This window comes from Apodemus sylvaticus, chromosome 23, assembly GCF_947179515.1.
Source record: "Apodemus sylvaticus chromosome 23, mApoSyl1.1, whole genome shotgun sequence".
Classification (NCBI taxonomy): Eukaryota; Metazoa; Chordata; class Mammalia; order Rodentia; family Muridae; genus Apodemus; species Apodemus sylvaticus.
In genome coordinates, this window is record NC_067494.1 from 25,272,576 (window position 1) to 25,299,506 (window position 26,931).

General features: G+C 44.0%; 1 protein-coding gene across 8 annotated transcripts in view; it reads right to left on the reverse strand.

The window, feature by feature from the left end:
• Positions 1 to 24,165, reverse strand: part of Hivep2 (HIVEP zinc finger 2) — a 189,590-nt gene extending 165,425 nt beyond the window's left edge. For 5 of the 8 annotated variants that reach the window (XM_052169384.1, XM_052169379.1, XM_052169385.1 and 2 more), the window contains exon 1: positions 22,333 to 22,441. The gene's annotated coding sequence lies outside the window, so the exon portion shown is untranslated. Of the gene's footprint in view, positions 1 to 22,332; positions 22,442 to 22,723; positions 23,136 to 23,198; positions 23,606 to 24,044 lie in introns of those variants that run through there. The other 3 variants (XM_052169382.1, XM_052169380.1, XM_052169381.1) reach the window with 3 other exon arrangements.
• Between the last annotated feature and the right edge of the window lie 2,766 nt (positions 24,166 to 26,931).

Genomic DNA, 26,931 nt, shown 5'->3' on the forward strand with positions numbered 1-26,931 from the left:
GAAGCAATTACGTTCTCTGACCCAAATGAGAGATTTTCTGAGTGTAGACCTCGATGCAGTGACTGGGGGAGTGACCACAAAAGCCACCTCTGCAGAAGCAGAGTAGGCGACTTCCAGATGCAAGGACAGACACCGAGATGTTTGCGGGGCACAGAAACAAGTTCAAATCACATCTGCAACCAGCAACGCAAGTATTTGGGTATCCGTGCCTCAAACCTTAATACAAGGAAGTGCAAAGCGGTAAGAGCTTTCCCAAATATCAGCGGCATTCCCAAACATCAGCATCCGAGCAGCCATCGAACAGATAGATGCTTCTCATGTGGTTTCATAAACTCCCAAGCCCACCATGCTTCCTACGATTTTACCAACAGTGTCGGTGGTGAAGCGAAACTTCTGCCAGTCTCAGTACCTCCATTCTCGACCTGTGTCGTGCCCCCTTCCTCTTCCTTGCCTTCCTGTTTAGTTGTGTGGTCAAGGAGCTCAGAATTTAGCCCTGAAACAGCACACAGAGTCTCCATCGCAGCACTTGATGCTGACAACTTCTAACTTCCTCCTGGGATTTATATCCAGGGTATGGGTGCGGGGTGTGGGGTGCGGGATGCGGGATGCGGAGTGCGGGGTGCGGGGTGCAGGGAGTGGCGACTCTTATCTTTGGATTCAGTACTTAATATAGACTCTGCCAAGAGGAATCTATGGCAGCATTGACAGAGATGTCTCAGCACTCTCGGACATTCTGAATTTACTCTGCAACCCTGCAGGCCTGTGGCTCGTTCACAATTGCCTCATGCCCATGAGGTCATGCCCAGCTGACCTCTTCAGAACGTGATACCCTGAAGCGCAGCTGTAAAAACAGAACACTCTCTAACAACTTCTTGTTCGCCAGCAAACAACAGAATGTTCTCTCCATTTTAGGGAACTAACGCATTCATAATAATGGACACAAATACAAACGGAAGTGAATGAGTCTCAAGTTATATAAATGTATCTTCCTATTTCTAAACTATTTATTCAAAAAAAATAAAATGGGACGAATGGATTCTGAACATTTACAATAATAGCATAAAATCGAACAACTGGGAGAGCCTAAAGTCTCAGATTAAACCACTGACACTACATAAATATCAACAGTTAACACATGCATGCATTGCTTCATACTATATAATGCCCTACAGATAACTTTTAAGTTGTCAAGTTTGTTTTTAGATACAGAGTTTCACCAGGGAGCTCTGGCTGTCCTGGAACTCCACTGTATAGACAACACCTGGTCTCGAACTCACAGAAACCCACTGGCCTCTGCCTCACAGGTCCGTGATCTAACACCCGGTAACACACTGTTCTCTCACTTACTTACAAATCTTGATCAGGTCTAGGTTTCTCTCTATCCTATCACTCTCATTGAAGGACACTTTCAATGGCTCACGTTGGATTTCTTACTTTTTTTTTTTTAATACATTGAAGCTGTATGAAAATAAACCAAACCTCGAAAGGCTATAAATACCTATGAGGCAAGTCACCTCAACCTTCTTTTTAAATGAGACCAAAGTCAAAACAAAGGAAAAGAAAGTTAGTAAAGACTATTAGTAAATGTTATTTACATCAAAATATGAAATCGTCTATACTCTTCTGAAAAGAATTACCTTCCTCACCAGGTTTCAGGGTTTTACACATCCTGGTCTTGACCCATTAGTGTGTTTTAAAAATTAAAAGCAGAATCTTACTTATATGGCAGCGGCCCAAGCTCAGACTTAAACCAGGAAGTACCCACAAATACCTTCCATGCAAATCTAGGTCCACAGTCACACACAGGGCTATTTTTGAAGATCAATTTGCTCTTTATGGAGCTCACGCCCTAGTGCAGCAGACACTACAAACAGCTCCCCATCATTTTTATAATTATTTTCTTATTTTTTCTATTACACAATAAACTCTATGCTCAAATCCACTGAGCTCCGGGAACTAAGATGTAATGCACAATAACTCTGTTAGACTAAAAGAGCAACATTTAAAATACTGGCAACTGTAAATATTTAACTGATTCAAAATAAACAAACCTGGCATGGCTCTCCACTGTTCCTTAGCCTTACAATGCTCATATCAATAAGCTGTAAACGAATCTACCTTTCCACAGGAGTGACTAGTGTTAAAATGCAAAAAAATCCATGTCCTCAAGGGAGGCAGAAAGGTCCAGAATAATCACCTATTCAAATAATGTAACAATAGGATTAAAAAACACCCTGTTCTGGGTGTGTACACAAAGCTTTCTAAGGACAGGACACTGCTAAGTCCCAGAGCACAGAGTAACTTTTTAAAAAGTACCTCTTTAACAGCAAATTAGTTCTACCATGCCAAGTTATTGGCCATTGCAAAGACACAACTCTTCCATGTGCTCCCTTTTAAATAACTGATACCGAAGGCCAGCGTTACAGCCAGGAAGAAAGCCATGAACATTAAGAATAATGTCCTTTCTGTCTATTCAGATACGTATCTGTCCCTTAGTTATCTCAGTATCTCCCAAGCCTTGCCATCCAAAGGTCAAGGCACTCCGAGCTGGCCTGGGCCCAGTCCAGGGTCACAAGCTAAGTGGCTCGCAGTTTTGCTTCTTGACAATACCAATAGTGATGGTCCATTTTTGTATCATCTAGATAACCAGCTGAAGTAGCAGTAGCAGCCCCAGCAACCAAGACCCCACGACCAATACCAAAAGTGCTAACTCATTTGACAATGCCCCAATCACGGGTAACCAATTCCCAGTGTACAAAATCTTGTCCCAGGCATGGATAGAACCTGAAGACCATCTACAGAGTGGATGCCTAGGTCCTTGCTTAAAATTTTAAAATTCAGAGCTAGTACAATGGAGTCAGACTTAGGGCCCCTCTGATCTTGGGCTCCATTGTGATTGTTCAGGTGGAAGGCAAGGAGAAACTTAACCCTGTTCAGCTCTTCACTGGGCTTTTAAAGTTCAGGCATAATCCATTATCCTGACTTCCAGAAAATCAGCATCCTCAATCATGTTGGAATCTGTTTGGTTTGTGTTTGTTTTTTTTTTTTTTTTGTTTGTTTGTTTTTAGAGACAGGATTTACTCTGGATAACCTTGGCTGACCCAGAACTTGCTCTGTAGACCAGGCTGGCCTTGAACTCAAGGGATCCACCTGCCTCTGCCTCCTGAATGCTGGGATTAAAGGTGTGTGCCAACTGCCAGGTGTGTTTAAACTTTTAAAGGCACTTCGGATCTCAGACTGTTAAGTAGAGCCTACAGGTTAAGTGTTAGTGAAAATCATTCCGCATAAGTGGGCTGCTGGCTTCCTCCCCCTAAAATGTCTCCTTTTGTAAATCAATAGGGTGATGTGATGTTAATTAAAAAAAAAAAAGACTCAGTAGATGAAAAACCATTTGTCAATGACTAACACAGTAGGAACTAGAGCACCAGCCTGCAGGAAAGCCAAGCACCCTGTGTCTTTCAGTCCTTCCATTTAGTAAACATTTATTGTGCACCTATTATGCTTATATTTCATTTTCACAAGCCCAAGCATTGTTTCATTGCTGTTGAATTTCAAGCACTTGACAAAGAGAATGCTGAAACTTGGCCAGGGATGGAAAATACATCTGACATCCAAGAGGTGGCCGCTGACATGTTTCTCCTACTGCTCCTCCATACAGCACCTGTGCATGCAGCCAGAGCTCATGGCTGTAGACACTGGAGATAAAGCCAGGACAGAGAAAACGCAGCCCTGGTTGCAAGGTTCATTAGGAAAGGTACAGTAGAGAGCAAACCCTTTGTATAAATAAAAGTGTTCCAATAAATCACTTGAAATAGCTTTAAATACATTTTTTTGAAATATTTCAAATTATAATTCTAAGTTCTTCTGTGGTATTTTAATTATTTATTTACTTTTGTTATTCATTTTATTTCCCTCCTAGAATCCAAGTTAGAGTTGAAAAGACATTTTCCATTCCTCTTGTGAGAACCATAGGGCCGCTCTATGAAGGCGCACGACCTTTCTGCACCACAGGAAGGATTCCCTCCAAACTAAGTACACGGCTATTCACGGATGAAACGAAGCACCTGTGCTTGAGCCACAGAAACAGATCAAATGTTGGCTTTGGATGAATATTATAAAAATTTCAGTTTTGGTACCGCTCAGAAGAACTCCTCGAAGAATGGTTTTCATCCAATTGTATGCTACTCTCCTGGCGATTACGAGATTTAATTAATGTGTCTAAGGAGCCTACTTAGCACCTTCAACAGGACAGTGCATAAAAACTGGGGATTATTATTAATACAAACCTGGTGTAATTGATCCTTATGAATCTACTATTAAATAAATACTTTCATAATGCCAATGTTATAAATGGACAAGCTGCATTTTGAGGCGGTTAAATCACACAGAACAAGCAATAGACAAAGGGCTCGCAAGCATAATTTGACCTCAAAGATGAAACTCACAGGTACTTAAATATTTTCCATGATAGCCGACATACCTCTAGCCTACGTCAGTACAAGGACAAGAAAATCACCGCCCCAAATTAATCATCTGCTAATGCAATACTCTTCTATTCCACGGACATTTTGATTCTCAGGGTCTTGTTTGCCCTTGAGTCTGTTTTTACCATCAAGAGTATATCATGGGTGTAGCTGAGTGGTAGTGAGCTTGCCTGACCATCTTTAGGCTCTGTGTTTGATAAACTGTGCTAGCACGTGCTAATGTCTACACAATGAAGTCAGCTCCCCTCCACTACCACCTGCCCTGGTTGCTACATTTCAAGTTTATTTCCCTGAGTAGCCTCCTATATTCTGTCAAAGTTCAAAAGAACCAAAACTATCTTCCCCACACACACACACACACCACCACCACCAAAAAGAAACAAACAAACAAACAAAAAACCCAAAAAACATGATTTCAAGATCCACGGGTCTTACTTAAAACTCTTCTCAAACAGCCTTAAAGTTCTTCACTGCATAAATCAGTTGACAGTTCCCCAAGGCTAATGACATCAGATGCTACACACACACACACACACACACACACACACACACACACACACGGGATAATCACGTGAGGGCGTTTAAGCCACGCTCTCAAATGCACAGGCCAGTAGTCAAGCTTCCCAAGTAGCAGAATCAGAGAGTAAACTGCGTGTCCCACAATCTTCTCAGGCTTACTAGAAATGACTACACAGTATTTTAGTATTTCTAACTAAAACTCTGTCAAGTGTTTGATAGAAGAAACTCAGCAGACCTCCCAGTGAACTTTGGCATTTTGGCTGTGTGGCCTGAAGAACAATCTCCCATGACAAAGCCTATTCATGAGTCAACCACGGAAATAATCACAATGCTTGCTTAGCTGACGGCTCTTCCCTTGATCTGATCGTACTGGCAAGGTTGTGCGATCCAGGCATCCGCGGTACTAAATTATAGATGGCAATACTGAATATCGTTCTAAAATGCAGTTTCAAGGGTTATGTAAACATCTCTTATTAATAAGCCTAGGTTGACGTGCTGTGTTTCCAGTTGTTTTAAGTCTACCAGGGCGAAAGAAATCAGCAAAATATCTGCAAATTCAAGAGAATAAATCCACGGCTGCTGACCTATTACTGTCCTAAGTTTGCAAAATGGCTCATATTGCTTTTTTTTATAAAGCAAACCTCACTTTACCTAAATAATGTCTTAAATGACTACTAAGGAGTCTGTCCTGCAGGGTGGTCAGGCCTGACATTTAAGCTTTGCCCTAGATGCCCAAGTCAGTATTTTCATGACAAAGTAAAAGGTGGCCTTTGGAAGGAGGGTTAAAGAGGAGGCTTCCTGTCAGGGCTTTTCAACAATCAGCAGAGGCTCTATGAGGTCAGCATTATTCAGCACTGGGGCCTCCTTTCCGGGACCCTTCCGGATGCTCGGGGTCCCCGGGCTGGGCGGTCCGCGGCCAGTGCTCACCCTGGCTTTCCGCCCAGGCAGCCCCTGACAGGCCTTGCACCCAGAGCCCTTTCGCAATCAGGGTGCTGGGGCGTGGGCCCCGAAACTAGGTCTCAGCCGGCCGCGAGAGCAGCGAGCCCCACTTTCTCTAGGCAGGAAGGGGGGAGGCGGAGAGCATTTCCTGTTGTGCACTGACAGCAGGGGAGACGTCATCGCAGTCAGCTCCTTCGGATGACCGCCCCGGGGCCAAAGGTCAGCTGCGGGCAGGGCGGGGGCGCGCAGGCGGGGGCGCGCGCTGAGGCTCCCACCACCACGCTGCGCGCCCGCGGGTCTGCAGTCCCGCACGAGGCCACCTGACCCCCAACCCTCCACAGTGGCTCCACCCTGCAGGACTCACCTCCCCCCCCCAGCTAGAAGAGGCATCTTCAGAGGCTAAAGAAGCACTTTCCCTGCCCAATCCTGATTGCAGTTTCCCTAATAGGACTCTTGCTCCACCAGGAATCTTTTAAAGCATCAAAAGTTGCCTGCCTTCTCCCGTCCTCCCCTCAAGCCTCACTTTATCTCCAATAGTGATTCCTTAAGCAACTGACACGTGGCAGAAAAGAAAGCTTATTTCCATACTGTGCACCTCCAATGAAGTCGAAGAGAAACAGGAAATGCTATGTTTTCTTTAAATACCCACTGTACAGCATAAACTTTCACCTACTGAGGCCTTTAATGTTCGTAATTCATTTCTGAAAAGTTTCCTAAGATCTATTCGGTCTTGTTCTTACCCTGGATAATTGCAACAAATACAGAACCAAAATATTTTAAAGGAAAAAATGATTTATAGTTTTTGAGCCACTGATTTTTTTTTTCCTTTAGCCTCAATTTCCAGCCTTCTATTTAGTTTCAAGCCATAACCATGATAACCCTGGGTAATTCTACAAGTCAGTGGGTTAAGGTTAATAGTGGTTAAAAATAAGACCATAAGGTATTGTATAATTATTATGAAACAAAAACCGAAATAGTTTCCTTTCAGTTTGTTAATGAGATAGATTGTTAATTACAAGAAAAAATGATGACTTCTGTTCTCATGATGAACCAGTATTAAAGGCACTGAAAAGGCATCTCTAACATTTCAACTATGCAGTGTATCGAAGGACATGACAAGAGACATTTACGGCCTTACATGATGTAAACTATGACCTTTAGCAATGGTAATTTCCCAATGTAAGTCTTTGGAGGTAGCGGGTCTTCCTCACTGACCAAAGTGGGAAGGCAGAATACACACAGGTAAAGTGTATGAGAAATGTTTATCTTCTCAATTTGCTATGAACCTTAAGCTGATCTAAGACATATATACATACACATATGTATGTATACATTACTTAAATGTAAACTTCACTGTAACAAGAGTGAACAACTTCTCTAGCTAGGTAACCTAAAACTTGTGATCCTTCTGCCTGTAGCTTTTTAGTGCTGAGATTAGAGGTATGTACCATTGCAGTGCAGGGGTCAAACCAGAAGCTGAGCTGCGTGTCCGATCCTCGAACTTCCCTTTGTAAAAGGTTACTATCTTTTTTATGCTACATGAGCACAAACGTGAAATCTGATGAATGTCAGCTGACATGTTCAATCCTCACTGTCTGAGACAATATCAAAGGATGCCATTAGAGTGGCCCCAACCCAGTGTGTCTTTCACCACTTGTCTTTTCACCTTAACACCCGAAGAAAAAATTAGCCTTTTGCATCATCAGTTTAAATTTACATAAAATTTGCATAATATTAAAATATTCCATTTACTCCACACATAATTATACTGTCAGCCAGAAATAAGCTCTGAGTATTTAAATGTCCACTCAGCCCAGGGGCCAACAGACTTGTAAAGACCTGAACTATGCTCCTACATTTACTACTGCTCTGCTCCAGGGAGGTGATGTCTTAGTTTGGGAAGAGCCTAAGAGATAATCATTCCAAATTCCTGGTTTCCTTAGCATGGACACAACAACTTATAAAGCAAGTTTAGGACTCATTTTATTTTATATGTATGAGTGTTTAGTCTGCACCACACGCATACAGTAACAGCAAGACAGAAAAGGGTATTGGATCCCTGCAAGTGGGTTTATGGATGGTCGTGAGCTACCAGGAGGGTGCTGGGAACCGAACCAAAGCTCTCTGCAAGAGCAAAAGGCGCTCTTAACCACAGAGTCGTCCTCCAGACAGGGACAGCAAGACACACACAGCAGCGTTTAAATCCCAACAGTGCCAAAGCATCCTTCCTTGCAAAGGGGATCCTCATGTATCTGATCCCAGGCAAACCTTCTGTGTAAAGTCTGTCTCCTGAGTGATCCCTCACTGAAGAGTTTCAATGCGTACCCCTATCTCAACTGTTGTTTTATTGAGTAAGTCTGCCCTAAACATTACTTTTGTTTGTTTGTTTGGTTTTTCATTTATGAGTGATGACTTTTACTTACTCTTTCAAATCATGTCACTGGTATATAATTAACACGCCACAAGCTACAAGTGACTGGCCAGATACTACTGTCTAGGGTCAGCGAAGATTTTATTCAAACCTCATGCTCTCTGGTTTATATCACACTGCTGATGATGACACTGGAAAGAACAAAGGGGTGGTTAAAAATTCTCCTGTTTTATAATCCTAATTACAGACTAAATGAAAGCAATGCCGTTATAAATTTAGCACAGACTCAAGATAGAAAGAGCAGTATAGCAGCAATAAAATTGATCAACTTGTGAACAAACGTATCAATTGTGAACACAGACCATAGTATTGAACTGTGGTGTCTTCCGGTTCAACGTGCTTTTTCTGCTACATGAAAAAGAACAAATGAATGGGAAGTAGAAAGATGCTTTCCAGGATAACTGATTTCACACCTTCTCTTAGAAACAGGGTAGGTAGCAAGTCAAACTAAAGCACCCATGGCTTAGTCCTTCCCACTCAGTGACGGCAGGGGTGAGGTCCCACCGCCATCCCTGCAGACTAAGGCTCTAGAAAGCTGTTACTGTATTTTCAATTAAGTAGCAGGGTTAGGAAGCGTGCCAACGTGTGACAGCTCTCCTACCTCCTTTGTCAGCCACATTTAATATTTCAGAACAGTATGTTTTAATTATAACTTATTTTATACATGTTAAGAAAATTTAAATTATAATAATGCTCGAACATCGGTATTCTCACACACACTGAGTAAAACCTGAAAATGAATGATACACACACACTACATGGTGTTTTCACTAGCCCCGCACAAAGTACACTTCTCCAAAAGTTAAAAATGTGAAGAAAGTTAAAATAGGATAATCTCCATCATCATTAAGAAATCCAAAATCAAAGTAACTATTCAGGAAATGAGAATTCTTAACTTTAGTCATAGAGAATCACTAACTCTATCATGAGGCTAATCTATCACTTTTCTATGTAGATTCATTTGTTCTATGACATACATGCCTACCTATTCATTTTCTAGACTACTAAGCAATGTGAGAAGGTGCATTCAAACTAGTTTTCCAGTAGACCCTATAGGTAGTGCAGAGTTTAATAATATTTTAAGGTTGTTGCAAAAATAGCTACATATTATACTGCACTATATGGAAGTTGCACAATTAATGTACATGCATGAAATACTTCCAATATTCTGTATCATCATTCTTAATGAACAGAAAACATTAGTTTACCTTATCTTAAAGAGATAATAAACGAATCATGTCATTGGTATGCTTAAGAGGTAGTATAAAGGGGCAGGTCTGACTTGCACCAGAGTGGGCATCGAAGGGTCCTCCATCCACATATTCACCTCTCTGCCTTTAAGACTGAAGTCATTATTTTGAGGCAGCAGCCCCATCTTTAGGACAGGCAGTATATACTAACAGCAAGTCAACGCAGAACCAGCGTCTTTCATGTCCTGCTATTTATAAACACAATCGGATTTCCTGCGTAGGAATTTCTAGGTTCCTACCTTTCACCCGTTTATTGGTTGCATGATTTTCAACTGTGCTTGTTGAGTTATGAGGATCAAACTCTAACTGTGGCTCAGTACGGCTCTCCCGTCCTGTGGGTACTGGAATGCAGGGTCCTGAGAGAACTGTCTTCAGGTCTCTTTTCAGCCTGTGTAGGCAGTTGGTGCTGTCCTCAAAGCAGGGGCCTTTCAGAACACACTGCTGACTTCTGACACTTCCCTGCGCTTTGGTGTTTATGTCTGTCATATCAGGTCCTCACTCAAGCATCCCCTTCTTCCAAGAAACCTCTCCCGCATCCTCCAATCCTCCACGGAGTGTTATTTTGCACCTTGTTAATGTATCACCTCGGTCTCTCTGCTGGTACTTCTCCTGTCTCTTTTAAAAATAGCTTCCTTTCCTTTCTTTTCTGAAGCACGCTTAGAGTGTACAGGATTTGAGGACAGCAGTGAAACACTCTAATTTCTACCAGTTCATATTTATATTGCACATGATTTTTCCTTGAATCTGAAGTATACCAGAGCTATACTTGCTAAAATCAGCTTGAACAAAATCTCTCAACAAGTGTGAGCCCTTTCCATAATACATTTATGAACCAGTCAGGGGGACATCTTCTGAAGACTAAAGGGAATTGTGCAACTAGTTATTTTTGAGAACTGATTTTAAAAAAGAAAACAAAGAAAAACACCAGCCAGGAGTCAGTTTCAAAGTGAACAACCCAATCCTGGACAAAATAATAACAATGAAAATGTCCTATAAGTGGCAAGAACTAGAAACATTTAGCCTGGGTGAAGAAAGAAGAGTAAATAAGGTGACCATTATCATCTAAATAATTGTAGCGATGTCTGCCAGACAATGGGCAAATTTATTCTTCATTGCTGCTGAAAATATGCTGCTCATAAGAAGAAATGTCCCAAAGTGGGCAGAGCTTCCCAAAGAAAAATGTTTAAGTAGAGGGTGAATACAGGCAGCCCAGACTAAGTGTCCCGAATTACGTCTTCCATGGCTGGGGCTTAAACGGTGGCTCCAATGGTCTTATCTATTCCTACAAGAGACTTTACATTGCAAAGCACCCTGCCACCAAATTCAATACATCAGATCTTATACTGAAGACACTAGTCAGTGTCATTTTAGAGACTTAAATATGCTCCATAAGTTACCTGAGCCACACTTCCTACACAATGTATCACAGTTAGAGAAGAAAAATATCTAAGAGATTCTCTGCTGCCCCTAAAGGTTCAGCTGGTTCACACATAAATTCTTAACCCATTAGGAAAAACAAAACGAAACAAAACACCAGGAACTAAGTTCTGTATGCTAAAGCACCAAGCCACGTGCATATTACAAAAGATGCTGTTCTTCATCCCCCTCCCATTTTCTGTCTCATTTCCCAGAATACTTACCTGTCAAATAAAAATAAGAACAGTTGTTCCCTTTAGGCAGTGATGTGACATATTGTTCAAAAAAAAAAAATCTCATAAGGAACTTCAACCCAAATCAGTTGGCTCAAAAGCTATCACAAGTGTTAGATACACAAGGAAACACTGTTTGCTTGTTTGTTTGTTTGTTTGTTTGTTAGCTATAAGATGGACTCATATTCTTGGCCAGTTTAAAAACCACAGTAATTATTACAGCCATTGAAAGGTCTTCTCCTTGTCTTCTATCATCCCCTCTTGTATCACTAATAAGAATAAAAAGAGGGTGTTCAGGACAATTTCTTTGTGATATACATTTGTGGGATTATCCATTAAGGGCTAAAACTTTTCCAGCCGTTAATGACCACTGTCAGGTTTCATTAGGTTTAACACTAGCGAAATCTCCCCAAACGGCACCAAAACTCAACTGATGATTTAACAGATTTGGAGTTTGTCCATTAGAAAATGCTAACATCCACACTGTGTGTCCAATTACTTGTTACATTCAATACTGTTGAGCGACGTGTTTTTTTAAAAGGTCATTTAGAATAGTCTGAGCCACTTGGCCCATTTTAAAGGCTACATTTGATTAAATTTGGGACCTGGTTCATCAAGCGTATTACTAAGGTCATTTGAACAAGTAAACAGATTGCACATTCAAAAACAATTGCCTTTGGATGTATTCTATTTCGTGGGGTTTCTTTATTTTATTTATTTACTGCTTGAATGCAGCTGTAACTAGCTCAATATTTTATTAGCCTTGCCTGGTAATGGTCTATACCAAGCTAAAACTCATGAGGAGACATTATCAGAAGCTACGGCGATTCTGATCGCTATCTCTCTACAAACAACTATTCTGTAATAAACGACAGCAATCATAATCAGTCACTTCCAGAAGGTTCTGCTAACCCTCGTCACAAACATGTATGCTGGGTTGTTTTTCTCTCCTGCAACTGAATTATTCTCAAAAGTTAGTGTTACTTTGCCTCTAAAAATAGCCCGATTCCCTCGTATTGCCCTGATCCGTTCCCAAGAGACAGAGCAGTGACACCAGCAAAGCCTCACTTTCACAGATGATAAAAAACAACCAAATATGATGGATGTACAATCACTTGGCCTGAGTCATTTTGAAAATCAATAATGAGGCAAGCAATAAAGTGCTGGGGTCAGGGTTTAGAGCCGTCCATGGTGGCGTGGTGGCTCCTCCAGACGCACTGTGAGGTTTAAAGAGCAGAAAAGCAGAGCTAGCATCTGAAATCTCCGTTGCTATTCCAAAAGTTCTATAATTCTAGAATAAACTTTGACACACGGTTAACGACAAGAAAATAAGCTAAATGTTTAGAACCTTGTGGTTTTCTTCCTTCCTTAAAGGCACGGAGGCTATCCCAACGGTTAAGAATCAAGGGAAGAAAGAAACAAAAATTTGATCATAGCTCCTTGGGCAATTAAAAGCTGAACTCCCCATGACCTATCTACAAAGTGCTGGGCTGGCCACCAGGACTGTCTCATGGGACACTGCCCAGTGCTCAAGACGGAGAATTTCACCACCAGCTTTGTGAGACAAGGCAAAGTTTCATTCCAACTCTGCCCTCCATTTCACTTGGCCTCCATGGGGCAAGGGGAAATGGGGGAAAAATGATATAGTCTCTTTTTTTACACCATATTTATCCAAGCAGGCCCACCAAGAAACTTCCTTACACTCCCAACATGGGAGCCAGAGCCGCCTCACACAACTCTCTTCCACAGAGTCTGTAGAACAGACAGGGAAAACTCCTTCCTCATACCGACAAATCCCAGCTCAGCTACCTATCCAGTCCCTTCCTCGGCCATTGAACGGTTAGTGTGTTCACTTGGGTGAAAACGGAAAGACCATGGCTTCAAGAGGTCTTTGTAACTAGAGAACACAGAATAACGTGGAAAACAGCAAGACACACTTAGGGGCAAGCATACAGAGGGACTGCCCATTGAGACTGAGTCTAGTCAAGACTCTGATCCACTTAAGGTTCCTTCCCTGGGATGTATGCATACCCCATCTTGCACAGAGATAAAATTTTCTTTCCTAATCTTCAATGGATATTTCTAGAGATGTGGCAAATCCACACCATGTGACCACTGAAAACCACTGTTGTTGGCATGCTTTAGCGGAAGTGGGAGCCATCCTAATCTACTAGAAACTTTATTCATTTGAATAAGATTAAAATACAAATTCCAAATATGACCTTTGTGTCAGCACACTCACAAATGCATTTAGAATACAATGTGTCATTTGAAAACTAAAAAAAAAAAAAAAAAGTGTTTCATTCTCTTGCCTGGGCCTGACACAGAAGTATTAAATATTATTTAAATTCCTGTGGGGGAGAGGATGGAGCCTATGTTTGGTGCTGTTTCATAACCTCAAACCTCATAAAAATTAAAAAGTAAACAGTGTTATAAATATACATACATGTATATATATATAATCATTATATGTATATATGTTTACATATATATAATTACACATATTAAATGAGTGGGATATTTCAGGAGTGAGTTAAGTGATCTTTCAGTGTTTGTTCAAATCCTGCTAGAGCTAAGACACTCATTATTGTGTGCAAGAATTATTGAACACCTTGAAAAAACATAGCACTGTAACTGAATTTGCCAGAAAACACTCCTAAATCTGTCTAGTAGAATGCAAACTCTCTGAGGTCCAACGCCCTCTTTTTACCTTTTTGTTCTCAGGCAATGCCTCCATGTCTAGACTGCCATCTTTTTCAGATCACTGGTATTTGCTAAATTAATAAATTAAGCATTTTAAAGTTAGCAGTCCCCCCCAAAAAAACGACCAGTGGTGTCTCCTAAGTGGACCCAAGGCCTCAGGGGTGAACACTGCTTCCCCAGCTACCAAGACTTAGGCAAAAGTTCAAACTGGGAAATTCAGGCACCAAGAGCTATTTTTAGACCAAAACCTTCCCACACCAGAGAATTCTGTTCACTTCACTGGTACAGCACACAGGCCGAGTGGAATGAGAAGGACCCAAGATCTTAATTGGCGTTTCCATTTGTTAACTGGTAAAGCCCGGTACATTATGACATTGTTTCCTAAACCATTTCAATCAAGAGTTTAACAGACCATTTGAAAGTATCTCAGGAATATTGTACTGTCACAACAATTTGACTTCTTTTTGTGTTTTTATTTCAGAGTTATTTCCCTTGAAAATAACCACAGCTGCCTGGTACTCTACCCTCACTAGGAACTCACAGATCAGAGCACATGTTCCCACAAAAGTTTCAAGATGACCCTCCAACAGATATTCCCTCCTTTCATAAGCTCAGGGCAGTTGAGTCGATTTCACCCTGTTCTGATCTCAAATCCAGGCTCCTGAGCCAGGAGAGAGCCCTGGTGCATACCCACATGTACTCAGCAGTAAAAGTGCTTGGAGTTTTTTATTTTACTTATTTTTTTAAAAGACTCTTAATGTGAACAGTCACACCCCATGGATTGGCACTGAGCCTTGAGTTCAAATCCCGCTCCACTAATGACTCATTTCCTTTACTTGTAAACATGGAGAGAGTAACACCAAATTGTCTCGGGTGCTGGGGAGCTCACAAGCAAGCAGTAGTACCTGCTATGGGGCCTGTCATAGAACAAGAGCTTCCTCCTAAATTATTTGCTAAATTGGCCGTGTGCCGATTTTTTTAAGTGTTTTTTTTCCCCCAAGTCTGGTAATACCATAATTACAGAATAAAATGACACTGCATCCCCTGTAACGACAAAGTAGAATTTTAAACTGATAGAATATGCAGACTATGCGTTGGAAGAGGTTCGCGAAGCCATCTGTCCCTATCGCTTTCCTTTCCAAATGACGTCCGGAGAGCTGGGGTGTCTGGCTTTCAGGTTGTCACAGAAAGTTCCCAGCAAAGACAGAGCCAAGCCTCTGCACACTTCACTCCTCTATACCTTCCCCGGCTCCTGCCTCCCTGTGCAGAGGCATGGCAACACATGTAATTTTCAGACAATTAAGAAGTATAAAATAACCTCAATTTAATTGCACCCAATTAACAAGGCAAATTAGCGTCTCATATGTACACTATTAAACTAGTTGTCTGGCTTCCAAAAGAAATAAAGCACAGTTTCAAATGAATCTCCCATTTTGGAATACAAAGCTACTTACGATTTAAATTACCTTTCCAATAATCTTCTCCCTTATATGGAATTAAGACAGTGTCTCTATTTTAAAATGTTTTCCCTACCGACCTGGGTAAGAATTAATGGTGTTATTTTGCAACTATCGGTATTTTCTCTCTTGCTGAACAGGTAAGATTTTCTGTTTATATGTTTGCGAGAGGGCACATATACTGACAGAACCTTAAGCTATTACAAATGAGGGTGTGTCCACATTAACCTGAAGCCTAGCTGACAAAAATCCCAGGTTTTTGCTGGCTTTCCTTTCACATCAAGTGAATCTGCCCCAATGCATAAGATCTCCCATGACCTGCTTTCTTTTGCCAAATGAAGCTTCGCATCTAAAACCTCCACTCACTGCCCAACAGTGTCATGGGCTTAGGTACGCCTGGTTACCAATTAAAAACCCTGCTCTAATAGCTTGCCCATGAATCACCTATCCATTCCTTAAACATTCCCGCCCCAAAGTACAAACACTCTATGATTTTAACTAAGAGCACTTTTACACACTTACCAGTGTGTATATCAGCTTTCACTCCATCACTGTAACTATTTTCTAGGGTGAAACTTTGTTGCCTCAAATAATAATGAGATACTTCTGCTTAAAATGCTACTCAGACCAGCATGAGCAAATGCTTAAAAATGTATTTTAATCATTTGGTTTACTTACTTCCAGTTAAGGTAACATTAAGACAAAAACAAACGAAATCTCACTGTCACAGGACAGAGAAAGCTTCCGTAACTGAATGATACAAGGCCTTCTCAATAGTCAGCTTCCATATTTGTGTGCGTATAGTTGTGCATGTGTGAATTTGATGGCAATCTGACCAATTCCTTACCACTAAGAACTTTATAACCTTTCTAAACTACACACTTCAAAGCATTATTGCTTGGGCCCAATCTTCACGTGCATACCGACTTCCTACATAGACTTTCAAGGCCATAGAGATTCTAGAGCCAGCTACCTTTCAAAGCCTGCCTGTCTCTCCCACCTCCCCCCACCACACCCTTTCATTAAGTTTATTCAGCCTTCAAAAGCCCCCAGTTTCAAATTCCCTTTTCTTCCTTCCGTTCTTCCCTATTTAGGAAGCTGGAAGTTTCCACTTTTATTCTTCCTGGACTGGGAAGTTTTAATTCTATATTATAGTAGGAGTTACTGGTAAATGATACATCTTCTCCGGGCTAAAAAAGAAACCTTAAAGTTGGAGGGAACTGTCTTGCTGTCTTGCAGTGAGGCTGTCTACAGAATCCAGACTTGGACTGATACTTACATTTTCCAATAATAAATAAGATGGAGACTGTGTTAATAAAATGAGACAAGTGGAAAGGAAAGCTAACCTCACAAGCCTTTGTTTCCAGTTGTTTTCCTTCAACGTCACATTACACTCGCCCCAAATCATATGGAATTAAATCCTGATATTTGCAGTCATGTAGATAAATTATCTAGAGAATTGTAAGCTTCACCCTTCACTAGTTGTTGAGAAATACACAGTTCATATGCGGATCCAAAGATTAATTGTTGCTTAACACAAAGACCCTGTTTTTAAAAGCTCTGAATTTGTAGTTATTCACCAATTGGATCAATGATACCGGCTAATCCAGTGTCCTAGAGTCCCCAAATAAATGTTTTTGAAATATAAATTCCTTATGTCTATATACAGTAGTGCAAGCTGAGGTCAACTCATCAAGTGCTATTAAAAACTTCCATAGGGTCAGAACCAACTGATTGATAAATAAACACTACAAAGGAGATGTCTTTTATACATCTTCATCCAGCCCCAGGAAATTCACTCTCCAACAACCATCTGGCCAATAACAAGGCCATGGAACAGCCTGATTTGCTAGGAGCAGGCCTCATTTCTGCCTGGTTGGATAATCACTCACGCGGTCATCCAGCCTCGGAGGAGGCCTGACCCTCAAGGTTTGGCCACATCTGTTATCATCACTTCTCCCTTGTTATCAGACCTCCACCCTCACTGGCCTGCCTTCAGGCACTGGACACAAGGAGATCTCCCAACCTCGTGACAATTACGTTGTTCTTTCAAAACTGTCCTTCCCACTTTTCTTTACTTGACTCTTTGCTCCCAGAACAAGGTGACATAAACTCTTTTATGTCTTTTCCACAGCACTGAAAACAGATGCAGTATTACACATTCAACGCATGACCGATATCTGTCCATTAACTCCCTGATTTGGCCTACCATATCCTTAGTAGCTGAGTCCCACCTATAGAAAATATATATATATATATATACTAGATGATCAACTTGATGACAGAGCATCTGTCATGGTATTCTGAAAAGAAAACGGGTGGGAAGTGTGTGTGTGTGTATGTGTGTGTGTGTAAGGTGGTCCAGATTATTCCTGACACTGCAGTCAATCATCCTATGAACTAAAAGTGATGACACTCTACCTGCTTCCTGCCCAGACTCATCCTTGGGGACAGAAGCATCATTTGTATCTATTCATCTTTGTGCCTAAGTGCTGGCACCCTGGTTTAAGCTAACAAGAAAACTAAACTTAAAGATGAAGTTGGACAGTAAGCCACTTGTCATGGTTGATACCTCAAATGATGGATCACACAACCGTATGATAATAGTGGCACATCTTTGGTCCAGGCCAAGAGTGGATGATATGAAATATCAATCAGTTCTGGTTCAGTTCAAACATGGAGCCAAACAAGGCCCATGCCACTTTAATACTGGCTCCTCACAGAGAAGCCAACCCTTGACTAAACCTTGGTAGGTAGGTGTTGTGACCTGAATGGGGACAAGAAGCACATCCTCTTTGTGAAGTTTTGGATTATGCCATGACAATTAAGTGCTAAAATACTTTTCCAAATAACCGAAAAGGTATCTGAGACCTTTAGCAATACTGATTTTCTTTTCTTTTTTTTTTTTCTTTTTTTTTTTTTTTTTTGGTTTGGTTTTTTTCAAGACAGGGTTTCTCTGTGTAGCCCTGCTGTCCTGGAACTCACTCTGCAGACCAGGCTGGCCTCAAACTCAGAAATCTACCTGCCTCTGCCTCCCAAGTGCTAGTATTAAAGGCGTGTGTTACCACTGTCCGGCTAAATACTGATTTTCAAATTCTTTTAAGTTTCGCCATAATAACACAAAGGCAGCACTGCTCCGTTGTGACACCGGGAACCAATAAGAAAATAATACTATTTCTCAGACTTTTCTGTCAAGCACATACTACAACTGTGTTATCATAAAAGCCTTCCTCTTTTTTAAAGATTTATTTATTTTATGCATATGAATACATGATTGCTCTCTTTAGACACACCAGAAGAGTGCATCCGATCCCATTACAGATGGTGAGCCACCTTGTGGTTGCTAGGAATTGAACTCAGGACCTCTGGAAGAACAGTCAGTGCTCTTAACAACTGAGCCATCTCTCCAGCCCCTTCCTATTGTTTTTAATATTCTATGTTCACCGCAGTTTCGTAGAAAAGCCCTCACGTAAGCATCAGCATTACTGAAGACCTTCAGGGATTAAAACAAACCCTCTTAACTGGCACGGTTTGAGGTTCCAGATGAAACTCAAACTCCAGGAAGCAAAGTTAGTAAACGTCCTCGGCTCCGAATTCACATGCAACTTCGTGAGAAGTCTAACTCAGAAATGTTCTAGTAGAGGTATACAGGAGAACCACTTCTCCACCTACAGGTCTGATATAAAGGACTAAGGTAACACAAAGTTCTCCCTGTGTTGGTATGAACAAATGTGTGAAAACTGTATGATAGCTAACAAGAGAGGAGCAATCCTTTCCGTCCCACAGCCTTGTGTCTGACTGATCTGAGCCACATTCCCTGTATTGTAATAGTCACCACGCCAGGCTTCAATTACTTCACATCTAATACTGCATTACACTTTCACTATGCCAAATATTTTCTACCTATCTTTCCTGTGTTGAAGTTTTCAAACTAAACTCTGCTAACTACTGATATCAAGCCAAGAAACACAAATAGCAAACTTAGATGTGGCTGAAATGAAGTCCTTAGAGCACACGCACACTCACACATACACACACCACTGCCAAAGAATAAAATAAAATCCATTATTTTACCGGAATAAGCATAAGGCACTCAACCTGATTTCTGAATAATGTCACAGTGCCAATAGTTCAAGCTGACACATGCACTGTTATTCTCCAAGGAACGCCTGCATATATGTTGTCTTCTGTTTTGTTTCATAGTAACAAGAAGATCTGCAAATGCATCCCATGGAAAAGGAGCTGATCAATTAAAATATTCTACTAGGTAATCTTTCAATGTAGTCACACAGGAACATTTCCTTATGTAGTATGTTACCAGAAATAAATTCTTACGGCATCTATTACAGAAATGTTTTATCTATGTCAATACTATTTTGCCAACCCCCATCTAGCCAGTTAAAATACAATCTATCTGATATTTATAGTATATAGATAGAACATATCCTAAATACATACTATCATCAATATTGACTACCATCTTCCTCAACTGTCCCAAATCAATTTTCATCTACTTAATTTTAAGCAACCTTAAATACATAAATATTAGTTATTGCTAATAGCTAATCTAATAAAATCCAATCACTGAAACACACTACTGATTGCATTTACCAAATTTCTATTATGCCCCACCTATTCTCAAAGCAACAAACTATCTCAGATAATTTTTGAAAAAGAGTCAGCACTGCAGCATTTATTTTATCATAATATTTATTATAATTATATATATATATTATAATTGTAATATTTTATTTTTCTGCATATGAGAACTATACTGCCCATTTCAAGCCTAGTGGTAGAAGAGATTATGACACTCGAAGCACGCTGTCATTCTGTGGATACTGCTGACTCCCTGCCTTCTTGGAATAAAAATGCAGTTGTAATCTGATACCATGACTCCTTAGGGCTCCACCAGAATTTTCTCTTAGCAATAAAAAATGATTTCCACCTTGTTTCACATGCACGGCATTCCAGTTTTAATAAACTGCCGGACCTACATCCTAAAACTCAAACCCAGCATGCTTATTATACAATCCTCTTGGGTAATTTGTAACATTGTATCTCGCCATGCCTATAAGACATATAAGTAAACAGGCATTCACAAATCTTAACACATACATATAAGTAACCATATATGAATACATCTAAAACAACTTGGTTTGCCCAAGGACAAATAGAATCATTATCACTGGATGAAATGTGTCTAAAGTTCCATGGTCTTTTTCTAAGGGGACAAATTACTGAAAATTTAATTAGTATGAATCTTATTAATACTTCAAGTGATTTCTGGGTTTGATTATTCACGCAAGAGAAACTGAAGAGAAAAAACAATAGCCCTTGATGAGGACTCTGAGTTAGCAAAAACAACAACAACAACAACAACAACAAGATACAAAAACAGCCCTCCTGTGAATTACTGAAGTCTTGCTTTGGGAGTGGAAATACAGTTTTTAAATAAATTGAGTTATTTTTAAAATGGCAGAAAAGGAAGGAGGAAAAAAATCAGTTCAATTTTTCTATTATAATGAAAGGACCGGAAGCAAGCTTCTCTGTGTTCATTTTAGGCCTAAATAACTGTGCAGAGCATAAGGGTTTTGCAATGTCAGTTGCACACACAGCTTCCTGTGTGAATTCTAAGCCATTACAGGTGTCCTGGGGTTTCCAGTGTAACCTATTATCAAGAGATTCCTCTGGTAGCCTCTATGCTAACCCCTCTGCCCTCAGCCCAAGCACGTTACTGCGGGTCTCCTCCCGGCAACTGTATTACAGACCCTTTCTCTTCTCTGCGTCTCCGAGGTGAGAGCGCCCACTTTCCCTTGGCGACGCAAGTCAGAAGCTTTCGCATTCAGAGGACTAGTTCCTGCAGTCCTTTGCACTTAGATGCTTTCAAGTAGGCGACGGAGGAACCACTACAAGAAACCCTGCTTCCCCATGGTCCTTTCCCCACTGGGAGCTGCATCCCTGCAGCACAACATCCAGAGACCCTCTCCGACCTTCTAGTCCCCACAGAAACTGAGCGTGGAGGGTTGGGGTCGCATTTTCTCCCGTCCTCTTGCTGCACTGGATCTGTTATGTAAGAGAGACAGGACGCGGGAGGCACATGCGTATAAAGCGCACCGATCTGTGATAACAGCTGGGATGGCAAGGCTGATCTGGAGTCGTCCCCCGACCAAATACGACAGACACATCACCCCCACCACATACACACACACAAACGCACACTCACATACACCCGCACATATAGAAGCTATGCTTTCCTGTCTTAGCCCTACCAGCACCAGACGCACAGAATGGAAAGGAGGGGGTTGGGGGTGAAGGGAGGTGAGAGGTGCGGCGGCAGCAGCACATCTGCTTTGATAGCAGCCAGCAGAGCCGCCGCGGCAGAGAGCCCCTCGTTAACCCCCTTCCTGTGGCTGCACCACGTCATGGAACATTCCCGGAACGGGCCAACGTTCCACCCACTTCAGGGAACAGACATAAAGGCGCAGACCCAGCTCCTCGCGGTGCACTGCCCAAACACACATGTTTCTTCCCGATCCCCCGACCTGAAGCACAAACAAGCATGCAATCCGCCCCCACCCGTCTCCACGCGCCGGGGGCCAGCCGGCGGCGGCTGGAGCCGCTCTGCGGCCGGTGCACCCGCAAGGCGAGGGCGCCTCCGCCTGAACCTTCCATGGAGACAGTCCCCTCCTTCTTCGCTTCCTTCCTTCCTTCTCTCCTTCCTTCCTTCCTCGCTCGGGAGGAGAAAGGAGTCACCGAAATGCCCAGCGCCAGCGCCTCCGCTGCGCTCGCTCGGCCGCAGGCCGGCGGCCCGGCCCTTGCCGTCCGCTCGCCCGCTCGCCGGCTCGCCCGCCCGCCCGCGCCGCCCCCAGCCCCGCGCCGCGCCCCCTCCCCCGCTACCTGACAACGGGCCGCCGGCCGCGGCAGCCGCAGCGGTGGCCCGGCGGTGCGCGCCGGTGCACGTCCCTCATTAGTAACCAGGCACATTCCTGCCTCCAGCGCTCCCGCGCGGCCCCCTCCCCCCAGGACATTACGCAAAGCAGCCTCCCCTCATCTGCATAGAACCTCGGCCAGGGTATTCCCCGCATTTCCCAACGCGCCCGACCCCCCTTGCCTAGGTCTCCCCCATCCCCGCCCCCTCCGACCCTTACCCCTGGGCCACCAGGAAAGCGGCCGGGGGGCGCGCGCCGCCAAGGGGGCGATGGAGTTGGGCGAAGGCGATTTCGGGGTAAAGTGAAACAAGCTCGATGTCTGGTGCAGGCAGGAAAAACACGGCACCGAGGCCACTTACCGAGCCGAGAAGGGACCTAGATTCCCGCCGCTCTGCTCTGCCGGCGGCCGGTGCGCCCTCCACGCACCACAGGGCTGCACCCAGTACCCAAGAGTCGAGGCGTGGAGGGAGGCTGCTACCCAGCCAGGAGACCTTTCAAGTTGCTCGGGCTCCGGGCAAGCTTCAATGTCCAAGACTCAACTTGGCAAATACTTGTGCCACAGTCACCGAAGATGTCTTTTTTTTTTCTTTTTCCTTTTTCTTTCTCTTTTGGCGGAGACCCTCCTCCACCAGGGAGAGACAGCGCACGGCGGCGCCCCGCTCTCCAGCTCTCCACCCCCTCACCTCCAGCCCGCCTCCCGCCGGCCGCCAGCCTCCCGGCCGCGAGCCCCTCGGGCGGCTGTCAGCTCCCGGCAGTCCGGGTGACAGCGGCCGAAGGAGGGCACGACGCGGCGGGCGGTTGGGGGGGATCCTCGCAGCCGCGGCGGCCGCTCACCTGTAAAGTCACCGCAGCGCAGGAGGAGGAAGAGGAGGGAGAGGAGGAGGGGAGGAAAGCCCCCCGATGCCCTTGTTCTTGCTGCTGCGGCCGCTCCTCGCCCAGGCTGAGCGTGTCTGGTGGGGGGTGTCTGGTAGCATTTCCTTAAGGACAGAGGGAGGGCGGGCGCGGAGGGAGGGAGGAGGGAGGGAGGCGATCCCCACCGCCAGCCCAGGCTCCTCTTGCCTTTATTTATATATTTATTTATTTTCGGACACAGTTAGGAGATGGAGCCAGGGCGGGGGCCAGGGCCACCAGGCTGGGGCTTGAGCCGCGGGACCCCGGGCCGCAGTTCGTCGGCGTGCGGGAGCCGCAGCGGCCGCCTCCCCTCCGGGCTGTGGACGCACCGGGTTATTCCTGGCAGCGCCTCCCAGAACAGAAGTTACTAGGAGGAGTGCGCGGCGAGGGCGGGCGGGGGAGAGGGGAGGGAGGGAGGAAGAGGGAGAGACTCAGCCAGCGACGTCATCGGATCCCCCAGCGCGTCCCTGGGAGGGAGGCTGAACCAGAAAAACCAGTCTGGAGCCGGCCAGCGGGGCGAAGGATGTGCGACCCGGACTGGCCCCGCTGCGGGCGCGCGGGGAGGGAAGGTCGCGGTCGCGCTCCCTTCCCTCCGAGCCGCGATCTCCCCAGAGAGTGGGTATCAGCTTGCCACGCAGAAACACTGGGGCGTCTGGAGCGGTCTGAGAATTTCCTACTAGGGTGTGGAAACCTCCTTCGCCCCAACCCTTTCCCTCTCTACCCCCCTTCCCACGTACTGGTTCCTTGCCTTCCTAGGGAAGGAAATTAGGTGATCAGTGGATTCCTTACATTTTGCCCGGGTACCAGGGATCTCTCGCCTCTTCACTCTCCAGCTGCTCTCAAGAATTTGTTATCAGTGCAGGGGAAAGGGAAATATTATGCTGCAGCCCCTGGAACTCTCAATGTGTTTCACTAGCATTTTCCGTGCCCGGGCGGAAGCACTAAGTTTTCACGCGCTCGAAATGCCCCAGTTGCTTTCCCCGGGGTCACTCCCCAGGGCGCCCCGGGTGCACCCTGCTAAGGAAGCCGCCCGCCCTCGTCCGGGTATTCAAATAGGCTAGGGCAGCGGCGCGGGGAGCAGCTGCCGGCTTCCTGGGGGGCCGAGCGGAGACAGGGGGCGAGCTGCCACCTCCAGCTGCGCGCTTCTGGTTCCCTGCTCGGGACTGAAATCACACCCAGCCCTGGGAGAGCTGGGCGGGGCTGGGGGAGGGGTAGGGAATCCCAAGCGAGTAGGGGCCGGGACTCTGGCTTCCTCCCTAGCCCGGCAACACCCGGGGGACACCGGGGCTCCCTCGGGCCGTTACCCAGCGTGTGTGGACTCGTGTGCACCCTCAAGGGAGGTTCCCAGGAGGTCGCTGCGCCAGAGCGCAGACTCTGGCTTCTGGGCGGTGCCGGCACCCGGGGCGCCTCCTCCGGGTGGGCTCACCGTGGAGCTCGACTGCGCGCCACCCACCCTTTAGATCCAAGCGCCCTGGAGCACCCGGGGCCTTAGCACCCTCTCCCCACCCGCCTGTCCGCGCCGCCGCCTAGCCCGGGGCGGAGTAAACAAGAGACGCACTAGATTTGACCTGGCGCGACCCGGCTTTCTGGCCGGGGTTCCCCCGGAGCAGGTGACTCCGTGGGAGGGGTGGAAATTAGCCTCTGGAATTCCGGGGCTGAGACTTGAACTGTGGCTCTGCTTTAAGGCAGGTAGTAACTAAGAGATGTGTTAGGTCTCCAGTCTCAATTTTCGCAGTTAACAAACGTCAAGACATTTAAAAAAAATCGCTACCCTGCTCATTGCAAATGAATATATTAAAAAGGAAGGGCCGCCTCTTTAATGAGTTGGAGAATAACGCCTTTGGTTTCGTTTTGCTTTTGGTTTTCGTTCTGACCTATAAACAGTAGCATGAGAGTCCCCATGTTGTGGCAGCATTGCTGTGAAAAGCGACTCTACAAAATGCACTTCTAATCATTTTTGGAAGAAAAAAAATATCGGGAGATAAGGGATAAACTTTACTTTTTTTTTTTTAATGGATCTCAAACTCGGCCTGCTTCCCTTTAAGCAGCCTCTCTTTTTATAGTACAAGTTCCTTGATATTTGCCTTGACTAGAAAGCCTTAATAGAAAAAGAAAACAAATCTACCAAGCGTCATTTTAAGTTACATCTGAAAATGTCCATTTAAAATCCAAATGTGATTTTCAAAAAGTGCCCCTCCCCACTTTCATGCCCACCTGCTGAAAGTTTTATTTAATTGCTAAATAGAGAAGATTCTTCAGTGTCTTTAAGAATTTAAATTCCTTTCAGCAAACACAACCCAGCAGCTGCCCAAGCACTCAGAAACTGAACAAACAGAGTAGCAGGCCCTCTCCTTTGGCGGAGTGAATGTTAGCTGAAAACTTCACCACTTTTTAAAAGGCTAAAGGAAGTAGGATATTGTGCTGACTACGACTATATTCAGGTAAATGAGTTATTGAAATACATACTTGAAAAGGGAGGCAATATATAAACAGGAAGGTCTGATCCTACCACCGAAGGACCACTGAAAACATTGTCAAGGAAGATAGTCTGGACTGAGTTGTTGAAGAGACAGCTGTTGAAAACATGTATCAATGCTAATGCCGGCTAACAGGTGACGCTGTGGGAGGGGCGGAAGTTACCCTCTGGAAGAACCATGGTCCTGCTTTAAGGCAGGCAAACCACCAATAACTATAGAATGTTAACTGGGACAGCATTCACTATCTTTCTATACATCAGTCGTTGCTTTCTGTCTAACAGGCCCAAGACTCATGCAAGCCACTGTGTGTCAGCCAAGTGCAAGTCAGCCCTAGCCATTTCAAAGCCAGATCCCCATGGGACTTTGGAGTCCTGTCTCCCCCCCCCCATCCTTCCCTCCCCCATAGGTCTCACCTGCCTGTCCTGCTTCTCTTGGAATGGGTGTACCACTGATGCCTTCTAAGCAGATCTCTCTTATAACTCATACTGTATATCTGTATTTCCATGCGCACTGCTCACAATCTGGATATATGGTTGTTTACAAGGATGGATAGTATAGTAACAGAAAACCTCTTACTCCAAAGCTAAAGATGATGTTGGTAAGAAAACTGCATGCTAACCCCAAGAAAAGCCGCATGGGAAGTGAGGATAAATAAGGCACAGTGAACCCAGCTGGAGCACCAGTAGGGAGCACCAGCAACCAGGCAGAACTTCTCCCTCATCACTCACCCTGCTCGCCGCATTTCTCAATTTCAAAGGAAAGAAGATTTTAGCAATACAGGTGCTGGCTCAGTGGTTAAGAGCACTGACTACTCATCCTAATGTACTGAGTTCAAATCCCAGCAACCATATAGTGGCTCACAACCATCCATAATGAGATCTGAGATCTGACGCCCTCTTCTGGTGTGTCTGAAGTCAGCTATAGTGTATTTATATAAAACAATAAAATAAATAAATAGAAAGGAAGAAAGAAAGAAAGAAAGAAAGGAAGAAAGAAAAGAAAGAAAGAAAGAAAGAAAGAAAGAAAGAAGGAAGGAAGCTGGGTATGAGTGTATTTATATAAAACAATAAAATAAATAAATAGAAAGGAAGAAAGAAAGGAAGGAAGGAAGAAAGAAAGAAAGAAAGAAAGAAAGAAAGAAAGAAAGAAAGAAAGAAAGAAAGAAAGAAAGAGGCTGGGTATGGTGGCACACGCCTATA